This window comes from Mustelus asterias, chromosome 9 (assembly GCF_964213995.1).
Source record: "Mustelus asterias chromosome 9, sMusAst1.hap1.1, whole genome shotgun sequence".
NCBI classification, from domain to species: domain Eukaryota; kingdom Metazoa; phylum Chordata; class Chondrichthyes; order Carcharhiniformes; family Triakidae; genus Mustelus; species Mustelus asterias.
The window spans coordinates 79,871,521-79,899,226 of NC_135809.1; positions in this window are offsets into that span (position 1 = coordinate 79,871,521).

The following is a 27,706-nucleotide window of genomic DNA, read 5'->3' on the forward strand; positions in this document are numbered from 1 at the left end:
CAAAGGCTGGCATGTGGCAAGGACAGGGTTGGTACTTGTGGTGAAAAGTTTAAGAGGAGTGCATGATCCATCTCATTTACATGGTAAATTGTGGTAATAACGCTGGGTCCTTATTGCTGATCTCTGTAGAATTGCAGAAACTAGAGCCAGGCTAGCAGCAATCTAGTGGCTCATCAGCATCAAGGAAATGTTAGGAGTGGGACTGACGCTCAGAAAGAGACTGCAACCACATTTCAATGAATGCAGTTGTTTGTAAGAGTGACATGAACACTCTACATTTTTTCATTTATCCGTGGGACATGGGTGTCGCTGGCTAGGCCAGCATTTATTGCCCATCCCTAGTTGCCCTTGAGAAAATGGTGGTGAGCTGCTTTCTTGAATCGCTACAGTCCACGTGCTGTGGGTTGATCCACAATGCTGTGAAGGAGGAAATTCTAGGAGTTTGACCCAGCGACTGCAAAGGAATGGTGATATATTTCCAAGTCAGGATGGAGAGTGGCTTGGAGGGGAACTTGCAGGTCATAGAAAGCATTCTTTCTGGTTGTATCACAGCTTGGTATGGCTCCTGCTCTGCCCAAGACCACAAGAAACTACAAAGGGTTGTGAATGTAGCCCAATCCATCACGCAAACTAGCCTCCCATCCATTGACTCTGTCTACACTTCCTGCTGCCTCGGCAAAGCAGCCAGCATAATTAAGGACCCCACGCACCCTGGTTGTTCTCTCTTCCACCTTCTTCCATCGGGAAAAAGGTACAAAAGTCTGATGTCACGTACCAACTGACTCAAGAACAGCTTCTTTCCTGCTGCCATCAGACTTTAGAATGGACCTATCTCGCATTAAGTTGATCTTTCTCTACACCCTAGATTTGACTGTAACACTACATTCTCCACTCTCCTTTCTTTCTCTATGAATGGTATGCTTTGTCTGTATGGCGCGCAAGAAACAATACTTTTCACTGTATGATAATACATGTGACAATAATAAATCAAATCAAATCAAAAAGTTGGTGGTGTTCCCATGTATCTGCTGCCCTTGTTCTTCAAGATGGAAGTGGTTGTGGATTTGGAAGGTGCTGTCTAAGGATCTTTGGTGAATTGCTGCAGTGCATCTTGTAGATAGTACACACTGCTGCTACTGAATGCTGGTGGTGGAGGGAATGGATGCTTGTGGATGTGGTGCCAATCAAACGGCTTGCTTTGTGCTGGATGGACAAAGCGCAGGAAAAGAGTTTGACTTTAAGGGTTGATTTTAGGGCGAGTGCAAAACGCAGGCCTAGGTTTGAGGCCCGGGTATTTGAACTTCCTGACTTCACACTGCCAGTGAGCTGCCAGCCCAGAAGAATAGGTGGTGATAACTGGACAGCAAGGGAGAGCTGGGCTTTAGGTAGCCAGACTCTGCTGGCTTGAAGACTCACAAGAAAGTGGATAAAACACAGGGGAAAAACTTTGGACAATCTCTTGGGAAAAAAAGAGTCTGAGGCAGAGCAGGCCATGGACTTCCTTCTGGGTACGGAGGGAGGGAAATTCCTGTTCAACCTACAGGAAGGTCACCCATTTACCTCGTAAGGGCCTCCTTGTCCTCCCTGACAGCTGCCCACCTACCATCCCCTGGTCAGAAGGTTAGTGAAATGTTCCCACTCCAGCTTCGGTCAATATTAAATTTGGTTCACTTATTTCATAAAACAGCAATGCCTCAATTGCCAACTCCAGTGAACAGTTAAAATGGTTTCTGGTGTGATTCCAGCGAGAACAGGCAGCAGGCTAAATTCTCCATCTGATAGCTTCTTCCCCCTTTGATTGCAACATGACATTTCTGTAGCTTATACTTAAAAATAATCTAAAGCAATTTAGACACAGAAATAAGGAACTTCATCAAGATACTGGATCTGTACTGTGTGTCGATCCAGGACACTGGATCTGGACTGAGCATTGATCCAGACACTAGATCTGGACTGTGTATTGGCCCAGACACTGGATCTGGACTGTGTTTTGATCCAGACACTGGATCTGGACTGTGTATTGGCCCAGACACAGGGTCTGGGCTGTGTATTGGCCCAGACACTGGATCTGGACTGTGTATTGATCCAGACACTGGATCTGGACTGTGTTTTGTGCCAGACATTGGATTTGGACTGTGTATAGGCCCGGACACTGGATCTGGTCTCTGTATTGACCCAGACACTGGATCTGGGCCATCCATTGGCCCAGACACTGGATCTGGACTGTGTATTGACACAGACAATGGACCTGGGCTATGTATTGGCTCAAGCATTGGATCGGACTGTGTATTGACCCAGACACTGGATCTGGACTGTGTATTGACCCAGACACTGAATACGGACTGTGTATTGACCCAGACACTGGATCTGGACTGTGGTTTGACCCAGACACTGGATCTGGACTGTGTTTGTCCAGACATTAGATCTGGACTGTGTATTGGCCCAGACACTGGATCTGGACTGTGTTTTGATCCAGACACTGGATCTGGACTGTGTTTTGTGCCAGACATTGGACTTGGACTGTGTATTGGCCCGGACACTGGATCTGGTCTCTGTATTGACCCAGACACTGGATCTGGGCCATCCATTGGCCCAGACACTGGATCTGGACTGTGTATTGACACAGACAATGGACCTGGGCTATGTATTGGCTCAAGCATTGGATCGGACTGTGTATTGACCCAGACACTGGATCCGGACTGTGTATTGACCCAGACACTGGATCTGGACTGTGTATTGACCCAGACACTGAATACGGACTGTGTTTTGACCCAGACACTGGATCTGGACTGTGTTTTGACCCAGACACTGGATCTGGACTGTGTTTTGACCCAGACACTGGATCTGGACTGTGTTTGTCCAGACATTGGATCTGGACTGTGTATTGGCCCAGACACAGGATCTGGGCTGTGTATTGGCCCAGACACTGGATCTGGACTGTATATTGACCCAGACATTGGATCTGGACTGTGTTTTGTGCCAGACATTGGATCTGGACTGTGTATTGGCCCGGACACTGGATCTGGACTGTGTGTTGACCCAGGCACTGGATCTGGACTGTGCATTGGCCCAGACACAGGATCTGGTCTGTGCATTGGCCCAGACACTGGATCTGCACAGTGTATTAACCCAGACACTAGATCTGGACTGTGGTTTGACCCACCCTTGGATCTGGACTGAGTATTGATCCAGACACTGGACCTGGACTGTGTATTGGCCCAGACACTGGATCTGACTGTTTATTGGCCCAGACACTGGATCTGGACTATGCATTGGTCCAGACACTGGATCTGGACTGTGTATTGACTCAGACACTGGATCCAGACTGTGTTTTGAACCAGACACTGGATCTGGACTGTGTATTGGCCCAGACACTGGATCTGGACTGTGTATTGGCCCAGACACTGGGTCCGTACTGTGTATTGGCCCACCCTTGGATCTGGACTGAATATTGATCCAGACACTGGATCTGGACTGTGTATTGGCCCAGACACTGGGTCCGGACTGTGTATTAACCCAGACACTGGATCTGGACTGTGTATTGACCCACCCTTGGATCTGGACTGAATATTGATCCAGACACTGGACCTGGACTGTGTATTGGCCCAGACACTGGATCCGATTGTGTATTGGCACAGACATTGAATCTGGACTGTGTATTGACTCAGACACTGGATCCAGACTGTGTATTGGCCCAGACACTGGATCCAGACTGTGTATTGACCAAACACTGGATCTGGATTGTGTATTGACCAGACACTGGATCTGGACTGTGTATTGGTCCAGACACTGGTTTCGGACTGTGTATTAATCCAGACACTGGATTTGGACTATGTATTGGCCCAGACACTAGATCTGGACTGTGTATTGACTCAGACACTGGATCTGGACTGTGTATTGTCCCAGACACTGGATCTGGACTGTGTTTTGACCCAGACACTGTATTCGGGCTGTGTATTGACCCAGACATTGGATCTGGACTGTGTATTGACCCAAACACCGGATCTGGACTGTGTATTGACCCACACCCTTTATTTTGCTAGTAGATCTTTTGCCTGTGACTGCTTCTCAAGTTCTGAGATATACCAGAAATTATTCTGTGATGGGGAAGATGATGGATATGGTACTGAAAGGAACACTAGTTAGAACACATTGTATGCATCCTGATTTGAAACTGTGTGTGTCAAGAAAGCTGGAGTTGACTAGCCAAGATGGGCGTCAATTGTGGGGAATCTGAGTGATCATTCCTCCTAGTCTGCATGGAAGAGATCTTGAACAATTACATGAATGACATCCTGGTGTAGTCTGAAGGAATTAGCAAGAAGTTATTTTTGGTGGCCGGGTCTGGATTGAAGAAAAAGTAGGAAAGTGCATGAATAAGAAATACACCACCGTTGTCTCCTTTATATCCTTGGGAAGGGCCTAAAACGCCATGGCAACGATTGCATCTAGATTTCGCTGGTCTGTTTGAGGGTTACATGTTCTTAGTCATAATTGATGCGCCCAGAAGTCATCATCATGAGATCTACTACAACTGAACAAAGAACTGAAAAGCTTGATGAACTTTTTGTAAGATTTGGTAAACCGGAACAGATTGTTAGCAATGATTGTTCACAGTTAACTTCACAAGAGTTTGAGGATTATCTCAAAGTAAATGGTATTCAGCATATAAAATTCACATCTTATCATCCGTCAACCAAAGGATTAGCTGAAAGAATCATACAATCCTTGAAACATTCTTTAAAAGCTTCAAAAGACCAAAGTTTGTTATCACATGGTATGAATAGCTTTTTGGCATCTTATAGAAACACTTCTCATGCAACAACCCAAACTCACCTGTGTTACTACTCTTAAAGAGAAAGTTGAGAAATACGTTTGATTTGTTATTACCTCCAGAAACCTCAGAGATAGTAGAGTATCAACAACAATCTCAAGTTGCTCGATGAGAAGTGAGTGCAAAACAACACTCATTTCAACAAGGAGATTGGATTGGATTGGATGACACAAAGCTTGGTGGAATTGCAGATAGCGATGAGGACCATCAGAGGATACAGCAGGATATAGATCAGTTGGAGACTTGGGCGGAGAGATGGCAGATGGAGTTTAATCCGGACAAATGTGAGGTAATGCATGTTGGAAGATCTAATACAGATGGGAAATATACAATAAATGGCAGAATGCTTAAGAGCATTGATAGGCAGAGGGATCTGGATGTACAGATACACAAGTCACTGAAAGTGGCAACGCAGGTGGAGAAGGTAGTCAAGAAGGAATACAGCATGGTTGCCTTCATCAGCTGGGGTATTGAGTTTAAAAATTGGCAAGCCATGTTGCAGCTTTATAGAACCTTAATTAGGCCGCACTTGGAATATAGTGTTCAATTCTGGTCGCCACACTACCAAAAGGATGTGGAAGCTTTGGAGAGGGTACAGAAAAGATTTACCAGGATGTTGCCTAGTATGGAGGGCAGCAGCTATGAGGAGATGTTGGAGAAACTTGGTTTGTTCTCACTAGAATGACGGAGGTTGAGGGGGGACCTGAAAAAAGTCTACAAGATTATAAGAGGCATGATTAGAGTGGATAGTCAGAAGCTTTTTCCCAGGGTGGAAGAGTCAATTACTAGGGGGCATCGGTTTAAGGTGCGAGGGGAAAGGCTTAAAGGAGATGTACGAGGCAAGTTTTTTACACAGAGGATGGTGGGTGCCTGGAACCCGCTGCCGGGGGAGGAAGTGGAAGCAAATACGGTAGTGAGTTTTAAGGGGCATCTTGACAGATACATGAATAGGATGGGAATAGAGGGTAGGGGTTTTTAGTTCAGGTGGGCAAGGTGGTCGGTGAAGGCTTGGAGGACCGAAGGGCTGTTCCTGTGCTGTAATTTTCTTGTTCTTTGAGATCGAGTGTTAGTATGGAATTATGCCACACGTGAGAAATGGGTACCAGCCTTGGTTTTAGCAAAAACAGGTTCAATGTCTTTTATGGTTCAAACTGAAGATGAACTAGTTCGGTGATACCATGCTGACCAATTGCTGTAATCTTGAAATGATTTTTCAGAATCATCTCCAGAAAAACAACTTCTTTAGTCGCTAATGTTGTGAATACTACTACAGAAGACTTAATTGGATCTGAGTTGCCTGATGATAGTGTCTTTGCTATTATACCACGAGAGAATGATGCACAAGTACTTCCAAGAGAAGTGTCTCCTGAAGTTCCAGATCATACTTCTAGTTGTCGAGGGTCAAGGACAGGCAAATTCCGGAATGTTGTTTACAACCAGAGAGGAATTCACATCCTCCTGATCAACTTGCTTATTGACTGTGTATAATGATTAATGATGCTTAGTATTGTGTATAGAGTATTAGTGATCCTATGTGTAACATTGTAGTAATTTGTGGTCATGAGACTGAAGTAAAGGGGGAGGGATGTTATATATTTAAGTGGTTGCAGAGTGCTTTAAGAGCCAGTCACATGATTTGATGGTGATATCATTAGGGTGTTGCTAAAACAGGCTGCTGTTTCAGTTTCAGTTTGTCCTCTGTACGGGTAAGAGATCGGAGGATAAATCTGCTGTTGTTAATTTGAATCAACGTGTGCAAACTATGTCTTTTTCTTTTTAGTGCAAACCACACAATCCCCTAACATAGTTAGGACATTACAGACTCCTATTCACATATTGAGGCAGAGTCATTAAATTTTTAAGCACTGTTTCCCTATTTTGGGGAACCCATATAAATAATTTACATTATTTATATACAAGGGTCTGAAAATGCTTTCAGAAAAGCACATCCTAAATTGTGGCATCTCAGCGTCCCAGCGTCTGGTTAGTTTGCTGCTGCTTGGGTTGTTCTCTCTTCCCTGTCCTCTGTTATGTTATTGTTCATGTGGGCTTGCTCCTTTAGCCACCTCCTCCCCGGTCACTCCTTTTTCCCCGAGGTGATGAGTGCAGCACTCTACAGGTGGGAGAAAAGAGGGAGAAAATGAAGACTGCAAACTGAAGATGGAGCATTCAGCTAGATCAGGGACAAGGTTTTTAGCAGGCAGCAGAATGATTGGAGAATTGGAGATGGGAGAAAACTGTCAGTATTTGCATCATCCTTTAATGGCTCTTGGCTTGACGGGTGAAAACAGAGGCTTCGCTGGGGTAGAGGAAGTGAAGAGACGCTGATTCTGGGAAATATGGTGGAGCACTGACAGAAGTCTCTGATGTGGTTCACATAAAGAGAGAAAAGCTGCAAACTGGGACATCTGGGCGATTTTGAGCAAGTTGTCAAGAAATCGAGAAATTTAGTGGAAACTATCCTGCCAAAACTGGAATATCAAGACATCATAGTTGTTGTACATCTCTGAACTTACACGCAGTACCCACAAAGTGACCTGTGTTTAGCCAATGGCACCTGGCACCAAGGGGAAGCTCTCAATGCTGCAAAAGCTGTATGCTTACTCTGCTTCCATCTCTCCAGAAAGAAACATTGCGCAACTCACTGTTACAGCCTCCATATGTGCTCCAGTTGTCCACAGGCCAAACCTGAGTGGCTACTGCCACCTACTGGTTTTATCTTAAATTATGTCTGGCAAGCTGGGATCATTCAAGCTGAGGTGTGTGATTGTTAGGCATTTGGGTTGATTTTGACTCTTTATAATAGTTCAAAACAAGTGATAGTGAATTGACAGTAACGCCGGAATTCTACCCCCCCGCCGAATCGGAGCAGGCGAGGGGCGGACAATGGAAAAGTCCATTGATCTCAGGTGGGATTTTCTGGTCTCGGGTCAAGCGAAGCCGTAAAATCCCACTCTAAGAGTTCTAATAGGGGCTGCCGACTCATGGCTTATACACAAAATGAAAACTATGTTAGTGGATTTGCTTACAAAATAATTCACAGAGCTCGGGCCTAACATCTCCCTTTCTTTGTTCATTTCCTTAATGTAACCCCTACCTTTCTCAAGTAAACTTCCAGCTTTTTGGCCATTTGCTCCCTTTGGATCCAGATGTTTTATCTGTCAGATTTATTTGTCCAGTTAGAATCATAGAATCCCTCAGTGCAGAAGGAAGCCATTCAGCCCATCGAGCCTGCACTGACCACAATCCCACCCAGGTCCTATCCTCGTAACCCCATCTATTTACCCTGCTAGTCCTCCCTGACACTAAGGGGCAATTTATCATGGCCAATCCACCTAACCAGCACGTCTTTCAGACTGTGGGAGGAAACTGGAGCACCCAGAGGAAACCCATGCAGACATTGGGAGAACATGCAGACTCTACACAGACAGTGACCCGAGGCCAGAATTGAACCTGTGTCCCTGGCACTGTGAGGCAGCAGTGCTAACCACTGTGTCATCATGCTGCCCCGTAAAGTTTGTGGATTGTATGTAATAAGTCTTCGGAGACAGAAGTCCCTTCACCAAAATCCCTTTTATTTACAATTCCAACAGCAGTACACAGGGTGCTATCAGTCAGCAGTCTACCTTCGGCAGTGCCAGAGGAACTGACACGCCCGGTTAAATACAAGGAAAATACTCCTTGGTTGGCCCATCAATTTACGCCTTAATCAGGGAGTTCATATTCCAAAAGGCCAACCTGAATGGCCTGATTGAAGTCATTACACTGTATATATTTTAAACCAGTTTATTGCCTTTACTGCATTTTTATTTTGCTTGTCTTCCATTTTGCCCAAAATCTCTTCTGATTAGACCAGGGGGATTAGTGGATGGACTAATTGGACCCAGAGTCTGTTTGGATTTTGAAATACAATTATTACTAAATTGTCCAGCTTGCCATAGTCATGTGACTTCTGCCAGGCAGGAATATCTGGTGGCAGCCATGATGCATTCAGTTCAATAAAGACACCACATTAGAAAGACTGGGGGTTTATAACAGATGTAGAGAAATTGCATACAATCACCATATCAGTTTAATTTAAATGTAGTTAATTGTTTGGTTTGCTCTATTATTAGAGGGGTGGAACCTAGAAATGGGAATTGGACATTCAAACCACCTAACCTGCTTTACCATTCTGACAGATATTGGCTGATTTTACCTCAGCTCCATTTACCTTCCTATGGTAGCATGGCCCTTTTAAGGGGGCAACCACTGAAGGTCACGTGATCAGGCTGCACCCTATGGAGTGTTGAGGTGGGAAGTCGAACCAATTCAGCGCAAGGACGAGTATCTCAGGTTGGGGAGGATCCTCAGCTGTAGCCAGGGAGGAGCGGACAATAGTTGAATAGTTAGTTCTGTCAGACTCTTGTTTGTAAATAACTATTTATCATTGAAAATAAACCCGTTTATTCTTTGGGCCACATCGAGTCACACTGGCGACAAGGAAAAACCTTCAATAGTTATCAGGGATTGCAGTGAGCAACGAGAGGGGGAGGAGACTTAAGTATGGAAACTATGAAGACGCAAGGCACATACACACAATAAAATGGAAAGATTAAACCATTTGACCCAGAAGTGGAAAACTCGGGACAGTATTATGAAAGGCTGTGTTACTTCTTTGTAGCAAATTAAGTAACAGCTGAAGAAAAGATAAAGATTATTCTGCTCACAGTCTGTGGCCCACAAACTTACAGCTTAATGAGGAGTCTAACATTGCTGTGTGCTCCAGATACAAAGGGCGGAGTTTCCCTGTCCCACCCGCCACGGGAATCGTAGCGGGCGGGACAGCACCATGCAAAGGTCTGTTGAGCTCGGGGGGAATTTTCCAGTCTTGGGGCGAGCATGGCAGGAAAATCCCGCCCAAAGTCTTTTGATGAGGTAGTTCAATCGGTAAAAAAAAATCATTTTAAATCCTGACCCTCAATCATTATGTTGAGGTACAAATTTCATTCAGTTGTTGGGGATCCAGGGGAGACAATCTCAGGCTTTATGGCCAGATTGAGAGGATCAGCAGAGCACTGTGAATTCAGCCCAGTTTTAGGAGAAATGTTAAGAGACCGTCTGGTCTGTGGTATAAACAGCCTTATAATACAGAAGAAGTTACTAGCTGAGACTAAAATCTCTTCAGAAATAGCTGTGGAGTTGGCCCAGGCAACTGAATGTGCTGAACAAGGTTCCAGCGAGTTACAAGGTGCACCAAAAGAGATGAATTGTTTGTGGCGGGAAATGGCAGTTGTGAAGAACAGCTCGCGTGAGGGCACAGCAGAGCTCCGATGAAGGGAGTACAACAATGAGGGCGGAAGCTTGTTTTCAATAGGGGAAGAACGCTCCCGAGAAGCTTGCTGCTGCAGAAATTCTGAATGTTACAGTTGTAAAAGGAAGGGTCATTTCCAAGCACAGTGCTGAGTGAAGCAGTCAGGACACAACGCGCAAAAATAACCCACAACAGTTAGTTTAACTCCTTTAAAAAAAACTGCATGAGAAGCCTGACAAGGGGCTTGAGTCTTTTACCCTATAGCAGGTCCAACTAAGTAAAGTGCTCCCATAGAGATAGCCTTGATGGTAGAGAAGAGAGACAGAAAGTAGGAAACTATAGACCAGTTAATTTAACATCTGTTTTGGGAATTTGTTAGAATCCATGATTAAGGAAGTAATAACAGGATATTTGGACAGTCAAAACGCAATCCATCAGGTTTGATGAAGGATAAATTGAATTTGACTAGTCTGCTAGAGTTCTTTGAAGATGTAATAAGCGAAGTGGATAATGGGGGTTCTGTAGATGTAATATATCAGCACTTCAGGAGGTGTTTGATAAAGTGCCGCATAGAAGGTTAATACACAAAGTAAGATCTCGTGGGGTGAGGGGTAATTTATTAGCTTGGATAGAGGATTGGCTAACCAACAGAAAACAGAGAGTGGGGATAAATGGGCCTTTCTTTGGTTGGCAGGATGTAACTAGCGGGGTGCCACAGGGTTTGGTCCTTGGGCCCCTACTATTTACAATCTATATTAATGATTTGGAAGCAGGAATAGTAGGTATTGGAGCCAAATTTGCCGATGACACTAAAGTAGGTGGGAAAGCAAAGTGCAACAAAGAAATTGGGTGGCACAGTGGTTAGCACTGCTGCCTCACAGCTCCAAGGACCTGTGTTCGATTCCCGGCTTTGGATCACCTTCTGTGTGGAGTTTGCACATTCTCCCCGTGTCTGTGTGGGTTTCCTCCGGGTGCTCCGATTTCCTCCCACAATCCAAAGATGTGCGGATTAGGTTGATTGGTCATGCAAAATTGTCCCTTAGTGTCCTGGGATGCGTAGGTTAGAGGGATTCGTGCGGTAGATGTGTGGGGTAGTGGGGGTAGGGCCTGGGTGGGATTGTTGTCGGTGCAGACTCAATGGGCTGAATGGCCTCCTTTTGCACTGTAGGGTTTCTATGATTCTATAAAAAGAAATTTACAAATGAATATGGGTAGGTTAGGTGAGTGGGCCAAATTTGACAGATGGAGTTTAACGTGTATAAGTTTGAGGTTATCCACCTTGGTAGGGAAAATAGAAACGATACTTAATGGTCCATAACTCCCGATTGCCGGCAGACAGCAAAGGTTCTGCCAGAAATAAAAGAAACTTTTGGGTGCTCACCTGCCATGAAAAATTGGGCCGGAACTCCCAATGGGAGCAGCAGCCTTTGGTGTTCAGTGGGGCCATCTCTGCAGCCCCCAGAATAACAGGAGGATTCGAACCACACCCCCTCATGATGCGGCCAGACTGGGAAAACCCATTGGGTTCCAGCTTGGAAGTTGTAGCTTTACATTGAAAACAGCGAAGGATTTTCCTGCTGTTATATAAGGTGTGTTGAAGCTTTTTGAAATTTTAAAAACTATTTATTTTAAGTAGTTAATCCTATTGTTATTGGCTCATTTAAAAAGCTTTTTAATGATTGAAGATGAGTATTATTTAATGTATAAATAGGTCTTGCTTGTGAAACTACTATTTAAATCTGCATTATATTATTATATACTTCTGCATGTGGCATGCTTAAAAGTGTTTGCATGTTTTAATTTAGAATATTCTAAATCTGGGAAACTATTTAAATCTGCATTATATTATTATAGAAGTTATAGAAGTGTTTGTGTGTTTTAATTTAGAATATTAACGGGGAATGTGAGAGGTCAGAGCTTCTTGGACCTTGCTTTGGGTATCATATTGCATGAAGTTGAGCAAAGGAGATCACATATTGAGCTGTGGAAAATCTAAATGTGTTCATCATTAGTATTCTTCTGCCTTGCTTACTTCATTGATAATTCTCATATTTAACTGTCCTGTATGTTTCAATAAAGCATTTGTATAATTTCATAAGACATAGGAGCAGAATTAGGCCATTCGGCCCATCGAGTCTGCTCCACCATTCAATCATGGCTGATATTTTTGCATCCCCATTTTCCCCGTAACCCTTGATCCCATTATTGATCAAGAACCTATCTATCTCTGTCTTAAAGACACTCAATGATCTGGCCTCCACAGCCTTCTGTGGCAAAGAGTTCCACAGATTCACCACATTCAAACATTCATACTTAAATGTTTTGGTTCAATAAAATATTAGTAGAATTTTGTAGTTTAATGGAAAATATTTATTAACAAAAAATATTATTGTTATAAATACAAAACTTCGGTACCATTTTAGCATTTAACTAAACATTTTACTTCAGCAGCTGCACTATGACATGTTTAATTGCCTCATCTTTTCAAATTTCTTCCAAAATATATATTTCTCTAAACAGTCAATAAAATGTTTTTATACATTAACACAACAGTTCTGTTGTCTCTAAACAAGGAGTTGAGGGAGGGATATGAGGAGGGGGAAGGGTGGGGAGGAGGAAAGGGGGGAGGGTGAAAGGGGAGAGAGGAAGGGAGGGAGAGGAGGGGAGGGGAAGTGGGGGAGGGGGGGTGGAAGGTTTGGATTTTACAGGCAGCCTGACTTTTCCACGCCTACATCAAAGCCTTGAAAAGAACTTCAGTTAAGAAGCCAAACTAAAACCGTCATGTACCAGTGGTGGTGGAACATGACCCCAGAGACAGGATTCTCCCTAAACAAATTAGGTGCCCAATGGGTGGGAAAATGGGAGAGTGCCTCAGAGAGATTCATGCCGGAAAGTAGGGGGCGGGGCCTCATTCTGCTGGAGAGGCCGGCAGCATAGTGCTGAGCGGGCCACTGCGCATGCGCCAATCTGTCAGTGGGGAGATTGGCACATGGGCACTGGCCTTCTGGTCACCGGTCTCCCAATGTTATCCGTGACCCCTGCTCAATCACTGGTCGACCTGAACCACTGCCACGCACCTCCCATCCCCCCACAGCCCCCGGGCCAGCCCCAATTGCGAGCACCAATTGTCAGTCCGCCTCTTCAGCCCCAATCTCCCGTGCTGATCCAAGGACAGCTCCAACCCCTCCTGCCCAGCTGGCCCTGATCTCCCCTCCCCAATTCCTCCCACCCCCATGGCCATCCCCAATCCTCCCCCCTCATAGCCTGCCCCAATTTTCCGCCCCCCCAACTTGGCCAGCCCCGATCTTTCCCTCATGGCCTGCCCCAGTCCTCCCCTTGTGGCCATCTCCAATCCCTCCCCTCAGAGCCAGCCCTGACCCCCCCAACCTGGCCAGCCCCAACCCCCTCCCACCCCCATGGCCAGCCCCGATCTCTCTTCCCCAATGGCCAGCCCCGATCCCCCCCCAACATGGCCAGCCAAAAAAAAACAACCAAAGAATGCCTGCTGCCTCTACTCACTACAGCTAGGCCAAACAATACGAGTGCAACTAAGTAAGGGCAAAAACTCACCCAACATCAGTGCAAGTGATGGAAGTTTTGGTACATTTACAGCTCAGCGCTTCAATACCGGCAGTTTTCAGAAGCTCAATTGGAGGATCAAAATTGGCACTCTATCAACGCACATGCGCATGCTTCTGTGTGTCCCGACACGCATGTGCTGGGCACAATTGGCTTAAGCCGGCACTCAGGCCAGAAATTACAGGCCATTATCTAAATGGAGAGAAACTTCGGAGTACTTTGGTGCAGAGGGATCTGGGTGTCCTTGTGCATGAATCACAGAAAACTAGTATTCAAGTGCAGCAGGTAATAAGGAAGGCTAATGAAATTTTCTGCTAAAGGATTAGAATATAAAGTAGTGAAGTGTTGCTGCAAATGTACAAAGCATCAGTGAGACCGCAGCTGGAGTATTGTGTACAGCTTTGGTCCCCTTACTTGAGGAGGGATGTAGTTGCATTGGAGGTAGTTCAGAGGAGGTTCACTAGATTAATTCCAGAGATGAGGGGTTTGTCTTATGAGGAGAGATTGAACAGTTTAGGCCCATACTCTCGAGAGTTTAGAAGAATGAAGGGAGATCTAATTGAGGTATATAAGATGCTAAAGGGGATTGACAGGGTAGCCGCGGGGAGGATGCTTCCTCTTGTGGGGAAATCTAGAACGAGAGGTAATAGTTTTAGAATAAGGGGTGGCAGATTTAAAACAGAGATGAGGAGAAACAACTTCTCTCAAAGGGTCATGAATACGTGGAATTCACTCCCCAGAGTGCGGTGGATGCTGGGACATTGAATAAATTTAAGAAGGAGATAGACAGATTTTTAATTAGTAATGGGTCGAAGGGTTATGGAGAATGGGCAGGAAAGTGGAGTTGAGGCCCAGACAAGATCAGCCATGACCGTATTGAATGGCGGAGCAGGCTTGAGGGACTGAATTGCCCATTCCTGCTCCTAGTTCTTATGTTGTTTTTTTCTTGGACTTGGGGAATAGGAGGCTGAGTCATTGCATTGAGTTCGATTGTTGACTGTATAGGCAGTTTGAGCACTGGCTCTCTGATCGAGAGGCTGGATCATGGCAGCCCTAAGAAGGGTCATGGGGGGAACAGAGGGAGAGAGTTGGATGACACAGAGATGGTCAAACTCTACCAACAGGAGCTCAAGAATCATAGAAGGGAGAACCAGAGTGATGGAGGACAGGTCGATGGTAAGGTTGGAAGAGTTTAGAGTAACTGAGGGAAGGTCAAGTGTGAGAGGGGAGTGTCAATGATGAAATTTGGTAAGGGAAATGGGGGCGGATGTCCGAGGGCAGCTCTAGGGTGACAGAATGTTGAACGTGGGTGATGTTGGGTGATGTTGGTTGGTTCAAGGGTCATTGAAGGCAGGGCAAGGGTGATGAAGGAAAGATCAAAGGTGTGAGTGGCCAGGTACAAAGCTGGAACAGCTGGAAGAGGTGTCTGAAGACCAGGTGGAGGAGGGAGTTCGTCACAGTGGACTGGGTGAAGACAAGACTGTGATCAATGCACAGGAGTGGGATCCTCATTGGTCCACAGTCATCAAGCCAGGAAGGAGAGCCAGATGAACTGTGCTGACCAAATCTTTGCCAGTCTTCTGCTCACTGTTCAGTTCAGGCTGAGTGGATGGGCCTCGTGGACCCAGTGCTTTTGATGCTGTGGCAGAGGAGGGAGGGGAACCAGCAGAGGATGGCTCAGGCACACCACTGACCAGAAGGACAAAAAGACGGCAACAGCAGATGGTCAGGCAGCTCAGGATCTGGCAACCAGGGACCAGTGTGACACTGAACAATGGTACATCACTGAATATACTGCACACAGTAACTACCGACACAGGTAAAGGTAGCAATGTCAGAGACAGAGAAGGCTGTCATAGATATTACATCCATCCAGAGACAGAGGAGGATAGTCATCAACTTCAGGAAGCGTAGTGGAGAACATGTCCCTGTCACTATCAATGGGGATGAAGTAGAATCGGTCGAGAGGTTCAAGTTTTTAGGTGTCCAGATCACCAACAACCTGTCCTGGTCCCCTCATGCCGATACTATAGTTAAGAAAGCCCACCAACGCCTCTACTTTCTCAGAAGACTAAGGAAATTTGGCATGTCAGCTACGACTCTCACTAACGTTTACAAATGCACCATAGAAAGCATTCTTTCTGGTTGTAGCACAACTTGGTATGGCTCCGGCTCTGCCCAAGACCACAAGAAACTACAAAGAGTTGTGAACGAAGCCCAGTCCATCGCTCAAACCAGCCTCCCATCTATTGACTCCATCTACACTTCCAACTGCCTCAGAAAAGCAGCCAGCATAATCAAGGACCCCACGCACCTCGGACATTCCCTCTTCCACCTTCTTCCGTCGGGAAAAAGATACAAAAGTCTGAGGTCACGTACCAACCGACTCAAGAACAGCTTCTTTCCTGCTGCTGTCAGACTTTTGAATGGACCTACCTCGCACTAAGTTGATCTTTCTCAACACCCTAGCTATGACTATAACCCTTACTATAAAAGCTGGAGTCTGATTTGCAGCTGTATAGAACGCTGGTTAGGCCACATTTGGAGTCCTGCGTCCAGTTCTGGTCGCCACACTACCAGAAGGACGTGGAGGCTTTAGAGAGAGTGCAGAGAAGGTTTACCAGGATGTTGCCTGGTATGGAGGGTCTGAGCTTTGAGGAGAGATTGGGTAAACTGGGCTTGTTCTCCCTGGAAAGACGGAGAATGAGGGGAGACCTAATAGAGGTGTACAAAATTATGAAGGGTATAGATAGGGTGAACAGTGGGAAGCTTTTTCCCAGGTTGGAGGTGACGATCACGAGGGGTCATGTGCTCAAGGTGAGAGGGGCGAGGTATAACTCAGATATCAGAGGGACGTTTTTTACACAGAGAGTGGTGGGGGCCTGGAATGCGCTGCCAAGTAGGGTGGTGGAGGCAGACGCGCTGGCATCGTTTAAGACTTACCTGGATAGTCACATGAGCAGCCTGGGAATGGAGGGATACAAATGAATGGTCCAGTTGGACAAAGGAGCGGCACAGGCTTGGAGGGCCGAAGGGCCTATTTCCTGTGCTGTACTGTTCTTTGTTCTTTTGTTCTATCACAGGGGGTGGAATTTTCCCATGCTGCCCGCCATGGGAATCGTAGCTGGCGGGGGTCGCCATGCAAAGGTCCGTCAACCTCGGGTGGGATTTTCCTCTTTTGGGGCAAGCACGGCCAGAAAATGCCCCCCCACTAGTTTTTTATGAAGTGGTACTAGGTTTAGAATAACATTGGACCCCCTGCTAAGGCGAGTAGCCACTCAGCAGCACATGCCACCATTTATATTAGCAGCCAGTAGGAAATTTGTCAATCACACATTGTCATTCCCTTGTCTATTTTTGGGGCTGTCCAATTTTGGCCCCTTATCTCCTTAGAAACATAACCGTAGAAATCCCTACAGTACAGAAGGATGCCATTTGGTTCATCAACGCTGCACCGACTCTCCGAAACAGCATCTCCTCCAGGCCCAACTCCACCCCCCCTGCCCCACACACAAACACACACACACAAGGGACAATTTGGCATGGCCAAATGCACCTAACCCACACATCTTTGGACTGTGGGAGAAAACCGGAGGAAACTCACGCAGACACAGAGAGAACGTGCAAACTCCATAAAGACAGTCTCCCGAAGCTGGAACTGAACCCGGATCCCTGGCGCTGTGAGGCAGCAGTACTGACCCTTGTGCTACTCCTTGCTCTTGATTCCTCCATTTCTATAGCACCTTTCACAAACTTTGGTCCTTCCAGAGCTCTTCATGGCAATGAGGTACTTTTGAAACATAGTCACCGTTGGAATGTGGGAAATACTGCAGCCAATTTGTGACCAATAGGCTCCCACAAACTGTAATGTCATAATGACCGAATAATCTATTTTTATGATGTTGATTGAAGGATAAATCAGCCAGGATATTTGAGAGAACTTTGAAATTGTGCCATGGAATATTCTTACATCTAGCTGACAGGACTGATGAGTCTTAGTTTAACCTCTTATCTGAAAGGTGGGAATACATTCTGGTGATCTAAAGTTAGGTAGTCTATTAATAAAATATTAGACTTGTTTCTGAGGTGTTATCTCTTGTAATACTGTCAAACTTTATGTTAGCTCTGAAATGGCTGTCACCCAGATTCTTCTGATTTTAAAAAATTCTTTATAAATAAAAATAATTTATTCTTTTATTTTATTCTTTCACGGGATGTGGATGTCGCTGGCTAGACCAGCATTTATTGCCCATTCCTATTTGCCCCTGAGAAGGTAGGTCTACAAGATTATGAGGGGCATGGACAGAGTGGATAGTCAGAAGCTTTTTTACAGGAAGATTACTCGTGGGCACAGGTTTAAGGAGATGTACGAGGCAAGGTTTTTACACAGAGTGTGGTGGGTGCCTGGAACTCGCTGCTGGAGGAGGTAGTGGAAGCAGATACAATAGAGGCTTTTAAGGGGTGTCTTGACAAATACATGAATAGGATGGGAATAGAGGGATATGGTCCCCGGATGGGTAGGGGGGCTTTAGTTCAGACAGGCAGCATGGTCAGTGCAGGCTTGGAGGGCCGAAGGGCCTGTTCCTGTGCTGTAATTTTCTTTGTACTTTGTTGTTTGTGGTGGTGAGCTGCCTTTCGGAACCACTGCAGTCCCCAGGCCTTTCTGGTGCGTGTTTCTACTTTCCAGTTTGAATATTGTCACGGTAATAGCACCAACAGTCATTTCTGGACCTTGGTTTTAAAATGAATCATTAGTAGATAATAGTAGGCAATAGTAGATTATAGAAATAGCTTTTCATTACTGCAGCTCTCACAGAACCTTGTGTGATCTTCACCAGAAGCTGACTGCCTGCATTTCTCTGATTTGTCACCTTTCTGTTTTAGTTGCTGGGAGTTACAAGTGGGTATACTGAGGACATTCCTGGATACTGAACACTGTACTGGCGACATCCTGTAAACCAGACATGCTTATCAACACGCAAGGCATGTCTGGAAAGGGGAAATGCCAGAATTTCACAGTCTGACCTCTATTGACTCAGTCCAGTAAGTGCCTTAATTCAATTGAATTATGTTCAAATTCTCTCAGTACCCCTTCCCTCCCTATCTCCGTAACTGCTCTAGCCCTACAACCCTCCAATATTGTGGCCTCTTGTACATGCTTGCCTATTTCTGTTCCCCTGTAGCCTCAGCTATCTGGACCCTAATATTCGGAATTCCCTTCCGAGACCTCCCTGCCCCTTGATCCATATTAAAAGACAAAGCTAACATTTGCCCCGTGGCTCCCATTGAGTCTCGATATGTGCTGCTGCTTAAGGCGAAATGAGCAGAATCATGCCTGGGTTCTGACATCTCAGCACCGTTTGAGGATTTTAACCTCACTCCCACCTCAACCTGCTCCCCACTTTTCAATTAAAATCTTCAGCAAAGAGTTTCCCCATTTCCCCCTCTCCCAGCCTCACCCCCTTCCCATTCTCCTGGCCACGCTCCATTCCCCCTCTCCCGGCCTCGCTCCATTCCGCCCTCTCCCGGCCTCACCCCTTTCCCATTCTCCTGGCCACGCTCCATTCCCCCCTCTCCCGACCACGCTCCATTCCCCCTCTCCCGACCACGCTCCATTCCCCCTCTCCTGGCCTCGCTCCATTCCACCCTCTCCCAGCCTCACCCCTTTCCTGTTCTCCCAGCCACACTCCATTCCCCCTCTCCCGGCCTTACCCCTTTCCCATTCTCCTGGCCTCGCTCCATTCCCCCTCTCCCAGCCTTACCCCTTTCCCATTCTCCTGGCCTCGCTCCATTCCCCCTCTCCTGACCTCGTTCCATTCCCCCTCTCCCGGCCTCGCTCCATTCCCCCTCTCCTGGCCACGCTCCATTCCCCCTCTCCCGGCCTCGCTCCATTCCCCCTCTCCTGGCCACGCTCCATTCTCATTCTCCCACTCCTGCCCCATTCTTCCTCTCCCAGCCTCACCCTGTTCCCCCTCTCCTGCCCTTGTCCCATACCCCCTCTCCCAACTCATAAAGTCATGGAGCTATACAGCACAGAAACAGCCCCTTCGGCCCAACTCATCCATGTAGACCAGATTTCTTTAACTGAACTAGTCCCATTTGTCTGCATTTGGCCCATATCCCTCTAAACTTTTCCTATCCATGTACCTGTCCAAATGTCTTTTAAATGTTGTAATTGTATCTGCCTCTACCACCTCCTCAGGGCAGCTCATCCCATATACGCATCACCCTCTGTGTGAAAAAGTTGCCCCTCAGTTCCCTTTTAAATCTTTCCCCTCTTAATGTATACTCTCTAGTTTTGGACTCCCTGACCCTGGGGAAAAGACCCTGTCTATTCACCTTATCGATGCCCCTCATGATTTTATAAACCTCTATGAGGTCACCCCTCATCCTCCTACACTCCAGGGAAAAAAGTCCCAGCCTATCCAGCATCTCCTTATAATTCAAACCTTCCAATCCCGGTAACATCCTTTAAACCTTTTTTGCACCTTTTCCAGTTTAATAAAATCCTTCCAGAATTGTAAGCAGTACTCCAAATATGGCCTCACCAATGTCTTGTACAGTTGTAACATAACGTCCCAAAGCTTGTAGTCAATGCTCTGACTGATGAAGGCAAGTGTGCCAAACGACTTCTTCACTGCCCTGTCTACCTGTGACACCAATTTCAAGGAACTATGTATCTGCACCCCTAGGATCTCTCTGTTCGACAACAGTCCAGGGCCCTACCATTAACTGTGTAAATCCTGCCCTGGTTTGACTTACCAAAATGCAACACAACGTATTTATCTGAATTAAACTCCATCTGCCATTCCTCAGCCCACTGGCCCAGTTGATCAAGATCCCATTGTAGTCTTAGATAACCTTCTTCACTGTCCACTACACCACCAATTTTGGTGTCATCGGCAAACTTACTAACCATGGCTCCTATATTCTCATCCAAATCATTTATCATTTACATAAATGATAAACAATAATGGACCTAGCACCGATCCCTGTGGCACACCACTGGTCACAGGCCTCCAGTCTAAAAAACAACTCTTTACCACCACCCTCTGTCTCCTACTAGAAATGATGTGGAGATGCCGGCGTTGGACTGGGGTAAGCACAGTAAGAAGTCTCACAACACTAGGTTAAAGTCCAACAGGTTTATTTGGTAGCAAATACCATAAGCTTTCGGTTGATTTCTGTGTCTGTGCACTGTTGGAGAACAGATATCCACTCCATCTGACGAAGGAGCTGTGCTCCGAAAGCTTCTGGTATTTGCTACCAAATAAACCTGTTGGACTTTAACCTGGTGTTGTGAGACTTCTTATTGTCCTACTAGAAAGCCAGTTTTATATCCAATTGGCTAGTTCTCCCTGGATCCCATGTAATCTAACCTTACTGACCACTCTACCATGCGGTAGCTTGTCGAAGGCCTTGCTAAAGTAAAGGCCTTGCTAAAGTAGACAATGTCCACTGCACTGCCCTCATCTATTTTCTTGGTCACCTCTTCAAAAAACTCGATCAAATTTGTAAGACACGATTTTCCACGCACAAAGCCATGCTGACTATCCCTAATCAGTTCTCTCCTTTCCAAATGCATGTAGATCCTGTATTATTCTTGCAACTATCTGCGACCTCCCTACATATTTGCTCTTCAATTTCCTGCCAAATGTTGGGGCCTATGGTACAATCCCATCAAAGTGATCACCCCCTTCTTATTTCTCAGTTCCACCCATATAGCCTCACTGGACAATCCCCACTCCCCCTTTCTGGCCCTCTCTCCCTTCCCCCTCTCCCAGCCTTGCTCCATCCCCCCCTCTCTCAGCCTCACCCCATCCCCCCCCCTCCCAGCCTCGCTCCATCCTCCCTTTCCTGGCCTCACCCCATCACCTCTCTCCCAGCCTCACCCCATTCCCCTGCTCCCGAGCTCACCCCATTAGCGGGTAAATAAGTGGGGGTAGGGCCTGGGTGGGATTGTGGTCGGTGCAGACTCGATGGGCCGAATGGCCTCCTTCTGCACTGTAGGGTTTCTATGATTCTATGATTCTATGATTCCCCTGCTCCTGAGCTCAACCCATCCCCACTCTCCCAGCCTCACCCCATTCCCTCTCTCCCAACCCTGCCCCATGCCCACTCTCCCAGCCTCACCCCATTCCCTCTCTCCCAGCCTCACCCCATTCCCCTGCTCCCGAGCTCACCCCATTCCCCTGCTCCCGAGCTCACCCCATCCCCACTCTCCCAGCCTCAACCCATTCCCCCACTCCCGAGCTCACCCCATTCCCCCTCTCCCAGCCTCACCCCATTCCCCCATCTCCCAGCCTCACCCCATTCCCCCCTCTCCCAGCCTCACTCCATTCCCCTGCTCCCGAGCTCACCCCATTCCCCCTCTCCCAGCCTCACTCCATTCCCCTGCTCCCGAGCTCACCCCATTCCCCCTCTCCCAGCCTCACCCCATTCCCTCTCTCCCGAGCTCACCCCATTCCCCCTTTCCCAGCCTCGCCCCATTCCCCCTCTCCCGAGCTCACCCCATTCCCCCGCTCCCGAGCTCACCCCATTCCCCTGCTCCCGAGCTCACCCCATTCCCCTGCTCCCGAGCTCACCCCATTCCCCCTTTCCCAGCCTCACCCCATTTCCCCTCTCCCGGCCTCACCCCATTCCCCCCTCTCCCGGCCTCACCCCATTCCCCCGTTCCCGAGCTCACCCCATCCCCCCTCTCCCAGCCTCACCCCATTCCCCCTCTCCCAGCCTCACCCCATTCTCCCTCTCCCAGCCTCACCCCATTCTCCCATCTGCCGGCCTCACCCCATTCCCCCCTCTCCCAGCCTCACCCCATTCCCCCCTTTCCCAGCCTCGCCCCATTCCCTCTCTCCCAGCCTCGCCCCATTCCCTCTCTCCCAGCCTCGCCCCATTCCCCCTCTCCCAGCCTCACCCCATTCCCCCCTTTCCCAGCCTCACCCCATTCCCTCTCTCCCAGCCTCATCCCATTACCTCTCTCCCAGCCTCGCCCCATTCCCCCTCTCCCAGCCTCGCCCCATTCTTCCTCTCCCAGCCTCGCCCCATTCCCTCTCTCCCAGCCTCACCCCATTCCCCCTCTCCCAGCCTCGCCCCATTCTTCCTCTCCCAGCCTCGCCCCATTCCCCCTCTCCCAGCCTCACCCCCTTCCCATTCTCCTGGCCATGCTCCATTCCCCCTCTCCTGGCCTCGCTCCGTTCCCCCTTGCCCGGCCTCATCCCTTTCCCGTTCTCCTGGCCTCGCTCCATTCTCCCTCTCCTGGCCTCACCCCTTTCCCGTTCTCCTGGCCTCGCTCCATTCCCCCACTCCCGACCTCGCTCCATTTCCCCTCTCCTGGCCTCGTTCCATTCCCCCACTCCCGGCCTCGCTCCATTCCCCCTCTCCTGGCCACGCTCCATTCCCCCTCTCCCGGCCTCGCTCCATTCCCCCACTCCCGGCCTCGCTCCATTCCCCCTCTCCCGACCTCGCTCCATTCCCCCTCTCCTGGCCTCGTTCCATTCCCCCATTCCTGGCCTCACTCCATTCCCCCACTCCCGGCCTCACTCCATTCCCCCGCTCCCGGCCTCATTCTATTCCCCCTCTCCTGGCCTCGCTCCATTCCCCCTCTCCCAACCTCACTCCTTTCCCATTCTCCAGGCCTCGTTCCATTCCCCCTCTCCCGGCCTCGCTCCATTCCCCCTCTCCTGGCCTCGCTCCATTCCCCCTTTCCTGGCCACGCTCCATTCTCGTTCTCCCACCCTTGCCCCATTCTTCCTCTCCCAGCCTCACTCTGTTCCCCCTCTCCTGCCCTTGTCCCATACCCCCTCTCCCAACTCATAAAGTCACGGAGATATACAGCACAGAAACAGGCCCTTCGGCCCAACTCATCCATGTAGACCAGGTTTCTTTAACTGAACTAATCCCATTTGTCTGCATTTGGCCCATATCCCTCTAAACTTTTCCTATCCATGTACCTGTCCAAATGTCTTTTAAATGTTGTAATTGTACCTGCCTCTACCACCTCCTCAGGGCAGCTCATTCCATATACGCATCACCCTCTGTGTGAAAAAGTTTCCCCTCAGGTCCCTTTTAAATCTTTCCCCTCTTAATGTATACTCTCTAGTTTTGGACTCCCCGACCCTGGGGAAAAGACCCTGTCTATTCACCTTATCGATGCCCCTCATGATTTTATAAACCTCTATGAGGTCACCCCTCATCCTCCTACACGCCAGGGAAAAAAGTCCCAGCCTATCCAGCATCTCCTTATAATTCAAACCTTCCAATCCCGGTAACATCCTTTAAACCTTTTTTGCACCTTTTCCAGTTTAATAAGATCCTTCCAGAATTGTAAGCAGTACTCCAAATATGGCCTCACCAATGTCTTGTATTGTTGTAACATAACGTCCCAAAGCTTGTAGTCAATGCTCTGACTGATGAAGGCAAGTGTGCCAAACGACTTCTTCACTGCCCTGTCTACCTGTGACACCAATTTCAAGGGACTATGTATCTGCACCCCTAGGATCTCTCTGACAACGCTCCAGGGCCCTACCATTAACTGTGTAAATCCTGCCCTGGTTTGACTTACCAAAATGCAACACAACGTATTTATCTGAATTAAACTCCACCTGCCATTCCTCAGCCCACTGGCCCAGTTGATCAAGATCCCATTGTGGTCTTAGATAACCTTCTTCACTGTCCACTACACCACCAATTTTGGTGTCATCGGCAAACTTACTAACCATGGCTCCTATATTCTCATCCAAATCATTTATCATTTACATAAATGATAAACAATAATGGACCCAGCACCGATCCCTGTGGCACACCACTGGTCACAGGCCTCCAGTCTAAAAAACAACTCTTTACCACCACCCTCTGTCTCCTACTAGAAATGATGTGGAGATGCCGGCGTTGGACTGGGGTAAGCACAGTAAGAAGTCTCACAACACCAAGTTAAAGTCCAACAGGTTTATTTGGTAGCAAATACCATAAGCTTTCGGTTGATTTCTGTGTCTGTGCACTGTTGGAGAACAGATATCCACTCCATCTGACGAAGGAGCTGTGCTCCGAAAGCTTCTGGTATTTGCTACCAAATAAACCTGTTGGACTTTAACCTGGTGTTGTGAGACTTCTTATTGTCCTACTAGAAAGCCAGTTTTATATCCAATTGGCTAGTTCTCCCTGGATCCCATGTAATCTAACCTTACTGACCACTCTACCATGCGGTAGCTTGTCGGAGGCCTTGCTAAAGTAAAGGCCTTGCTAAAGTAGACAATGTCCACTGCACTGCCCTCATCTATTTTCTTGGTCACCTCTTCAAAAAACTCGATCAAATTTGTAAGACACGATTTTCCACGCACAAAGCCATGCTGACTATCCCTAATCAGTTCTCTCCTTTCCAAATGCATGTAGATCCTGTCTCTCTGAATCCCCTTCAACATCTTACCCATCACTGACATTAGGCTCATTGGTCTGTACTTCCCTGGCTTTTCCCTGCCACATTTCTTCAAAAACAGCACATTTGCCTCCCTCCAGTCTTCTGGCACCTCACCTGTGGCTGGCGATAATACAAATATCTCCACTAGAGGCCCCACAATTTCTTCCCTAGCTTCCCACAATGTCCTGGGATACATTTGATCAGGTCCTGGGGATTTATCTACCTTTATGTGTTTTAATACCTCCAATACCTCCTCTTCTGTAATGTGGACGCTTTTCAAGACATCACTATTTACTTCCCCGAGTTCCCTAGCTTCCATATCTTTCTCCACTGGAAATACTGCCGAGAAATATTCATTTAGGATCTCACCAATCTCCTGTGGCTCCACACATAGATGACCTCGTTGATCCACAAGGGGCCCTAGTTATTCTTTTGCCCTTTTTATACTTGTAGAATCTCTTTGGATTCTCCTTTACCTCATCTGACAAAGCTATCTCCAGTCTCCTTTTTGCCCTCCTGGTTTCCCTTTTAAGTGTACTCCTACACCTCCTATACTCCTAAAGGGATTCCCTTGACCCCCGCTGCCTATACCGGAATATGCTTCCTTCTTTTTATTGACCAGAACCTCAATATCTCTAGTCATCCAGTTTTCCCTACTCCCGCCAGCCTTGCCTGTCACACTAACAGGAACATGCTGGCCCTGAACTCTGGTTATCTCACTTTTGAAAGCCTCCCATTACCAGACATTCCTTTACCCGTGAACAGCCTCCTCCAATCAACTTTTGAAAGTTCCTGTCCAATACCATCAAAATAGGACTTGCCCCAATTTAGAAACTTAACTTGTGGACCAGACCTAACCTTTTCCATAACTATTTTAAAACTAATAGAATTATGGTAATTGGACCCAAAGTACACCCCCACGAACACTTCAGTCACTTGCTCTGCCTTTTTCCCAAGAGGAGGTTAGGTTTTGCCACTTCTCTAGTTGGGCCATCTATATATTGATTGAGAATTTTTTCCCGAACACGCTTCACAAATTCCTCCCCATCCAAGCCTTGAACAATATGTAGTCCCAGCCTATGTTTGGAAAGTTAAAATCCCCCATGATTAAAACCCTATTATTCTTGCAACTATCTGCGACCTCCCTACATATTTGCTCTTCAGTTTCCTGCCAAATGTTGGGGCCTATGGTACAATCCCATCAAAGTGATCACCCCCTTCTTATTTCTCAGTTCCACCCATATAGCCTCACTGGACAATCCCCACTCCCCCTTTCTGGCCCTCTCTCCCTTCCCCCTCTCCCAGCCTTGCTCCATCCCCCCCTCTCTCAGCCTCACCCCATCCCCCCCCTCCCAGCCTCGCTCCATCCTCCCTTTCCTGGCCTCACCCCATCACCTCTCTCCCAGCCTCACCCCATTCCCCTGCTCCCGAGCTCACCCCATTAGCGGGTAAATACGTGGGGGTAGGGCCTGGGTGGGATTGTGGTCGGTGCAGACTCGATGGGCCGAATGGCCTCCTTCTGCACTGTAGGGTTTCTATGATTCTATGATTCTATGATTCCCCTGCTCCTGAGCTCAACCCATCCCCACTCTCCCAGCCTCACCCCATTCCCTCTCTCCCAACCCTGCCCCATGCCCACTCTCCCAGCCTCACCCCATTCCCTCTCTCCCAGCCTCACCCCATTCCCCTGCTCCCGAGCTCACCCCATTCCCCTGCTCCCGAGCTCACCCCATCCCCACTCTCCCAGCCTCAACCCATTCCCCCACTCCCGAGCTCACCCCATTCCCCCTCTCCCAGCCTCACCCCATTCCCCCATCTCCCAGCCTCACCCCATTCCCCCCTCTCCCAGCCTCACCCCATTCCCCTGCTCCCGAGCTCACCCCATTCCCCCTCTCCCAGCCTCACTCCATTCCCCTGCTCCCGAGCTCACCCCATTCCCCCTCTCCCAGCCTCACCCCATTCCCTCTCTCCCGAGCTCACCCCATTCCCCCTTTCCCAGCCTCGCCCCATTCCCCCTCTCCTGAGCTCACCCCATTCCCCCGCTCCCGAGCTCACCCCATTCCCCTGCTCCCGAGCTCACCCCATTCCCCTGCTCCCGAGCTCACCCCATTCCCCCTTTCCCAGCCTCACCCCATTTCCCCTCTCCCGGCCTCACCCCATTCCCCCCTCTCCCGGCCTCACCCCATTCCCCCGTTCCCGAGCTCACCCCATCCCCCCTCTCCCAGCCTCACCCCATTCCCCCTCTCCCAGCCTCACCCCATTCTCCCTCTCCCAGCCCCACCCCATTCCCCCATCTGCCGGCCTCACCCCATTCCCCCCTCTCCCAGCCTCACCCCATTCCCCCCTTTCCCAGCCTCGCCCCATTCCCTCTCTCCCAGCCTCGCCCCATTCCCTCTCTCCCAGCCTCGCCCCATTCCCCCTCTCCCAGCCTCACCCCATTCCCCCCTTTCCCAGCCTCACCCCATTCCCTCTCTCCCAGCCTCATCCCATTCCCTCTCTCCCAGCCTCGCCCCATTCCCCCTCTCCCAGCCTCGCCCCATTCTTCCTCTCCCAGCCTCGCCCCATTCCCTCTCTCCCAGCCTCACCC